Source organism: Entelurus aequoreus, linkage group LG25 (assembly GCF_033978785.1).
Source record: "Entelurus aequoreus isolate RoL-2023_Sb linkage group LG25, RoL_Eaeq_v1.1, whole genome shotgun sequence".
NCBI lineage: Eukaryota > Metazoa > Chordata > Actinopteri > Syngnathiformes > Syngnathidae > Entelurus > Entelurus aequoreus.
This window is the reverse complement of record NC_084755.1, coordinates 40,873,799-40,876,298: the sequence shown is the minus strand read 5'-3', so window position 1 is coordinate 40,876,298 and position 2,500 is coordinate 40,873,799. Positions and strand designations below refer to the sequence as shown.

Below are 2,500 nucleotides of genomic sequence, written 5' to 3'. Positions count from 1 at the left end.
CATGTATGTATGTATGTATGTATATACATGTATGTATGCATGTATGTGTATATATACATGTATGTATATACATGTATGTATGTATGTATGTATGTATATATATACATGTATGTATATACATGTATGTATGTATGTATATATACATGTATGTATGTATGTATGTATGTATGTATGTATGTATATATACATGTATGTATATGTATGTATATATGTATATACATGTATGTATATACATACATGTATATACATACATACATGTACAGTGGGGCAAAAAAGTATTTAGTCAGCCACCCATTGATTGTCAATGGGTGGCTTACTAAATACTTTTTTGCCCCACTGTATGTATATAAATACATACATGTATATACATGTATGTATGTATATACATGTATGTATGTATATACATGTATGTATGTATGTATATACATGTATGTATATACATGTATGTACGTATATACATGTATGTATGTATGTATATACATGTATGTATGTATATACATGTATGTATATACATGTATGTATATACATGTATGTATGTATATACATGTATGTATGTATGTATATACATGTATGTATATACATGTATTTATGTATATACATGTATGTATGTATGTATGTATGTATGTATATACATGTATGTATACACATGTATGTATGTATGTATGTATGTATATACATGTATGTATACACATGTATGTATGTACATACATGTATATACAGACATACATGTATATACATACATACATGTATATACATACATACATGTATATACATACGTATGTATATACATGTATGTATGTATGTATGTATATGCATGTATGTATGTATGTATGTATATACATGTATATGTATGTATGTATGTATATACATGTATGTATGTATGTATATACATGTATGTATGTATATACATGTATATGTATGTATGTATGTATATACATGTATGTATATACATGTATGTATATACATACATACATGTATATACATGTATGTATGTATATACATGTATGTATATACATGTATGTATGTATGTATATACATGTATGTATGTATTTATATACATGTATATGTATGTATATACATGTATGTATATACATGTATGTATGTATGTATATACATGTATGTATGTATTTATATACATGTATATGTATGTATATACATGTATGTATATACATACATACATGTATATACATGTATGTATGTATATACATGTATGTATATACATGTATGTATGTATGTATATACATGTATGTATGTATATATACATGGATGTATGTATGTATATACACGTATGTATACACATGTATGTATGTATATATATACACGTATGTATGTATGTATATATACATGTATGTATGTATGTATGTATATACATGTATGTATATACATGTATGTATGTATGTATATACATGTATGTATGTATATACATGTATGTATGTATGTATGTGTATATATACATGTATGTATATACATGTATGTATGTGTATATATACATGTATGTATATACATGTATGTATGTATGTGTATATACATGTATGTATGTATGTATATATACATGTATGTATGTATGTATATACATGTATGTATATGTATGTATGTATGTATATACATGTATGTATATACATACATACATGTACAGTGGGGCAAAAAAGTATTTAGTCAGCCACCCATTGACTGTCAATGGGTGGCTGACTAAATACTTTTTTGCCCCACTGTATGTATATACATGTATATACATACATACATGTATATACATGTATGTATGTATATACATGTATGTATGTATATACATGTATGTATGTATATACATGTATGTATGTATGTATATACATGTATGTATATACATGTATGTATGTATGTATGTATGTATATACATGTATGTATGTATATACATGTATGTATGTATGTATATACATGTATGTATATACATGTATGTATGTATGTATGTATATACATGTATGTATATACATGTATGTATGTATATACATGTATGTATGTATATACATGTATGTATATACATGTATTTATGTATATACAAGTATGTATGTATGTATGTATATACATGTATATATATACATGTATGTATGTACATACATGTATATACAGACATACATGTATATACATACATACATGTATATACATACATACATGTATATACATACATGTATATACATACGTATGTATATACATGTATGTATGTATATGCATGTATGTATGTATGTATGTATGTATGTATATGTATGTATGTATATACATGTATATGTATTAACATGTATGTATGTATATACATGTATGTATGTATGTATGTATATACATGTATGTATGTATGTATATACATGTATATGTATGTATATACATACATACATACATACATACATGTAAATACATGTATGTATGTATATACATGTATGTATATACATGTATGTATGTATGTATATACATGTATGTATGTATATATACATGTATGTATGTATGTATATACACGTATGTATACACATGTATC

The 2,500-nt window shown here is 23.9% G+C and overlaps 1 long non-coding RNA gene across 2 annotated transcripts in view; it reads left to right on the top strand.

The window, feature by feature from the left end:
- The window catches only part of LOC133642897 (uncharacterized), a 58,362-nt gene that overhangs the window by 54,373 nt on the left and 1,489 nt on the right, over positions 1-2,500 (top strand). The gene's annotated exons all lie outside the window — the stretch shown is intronic.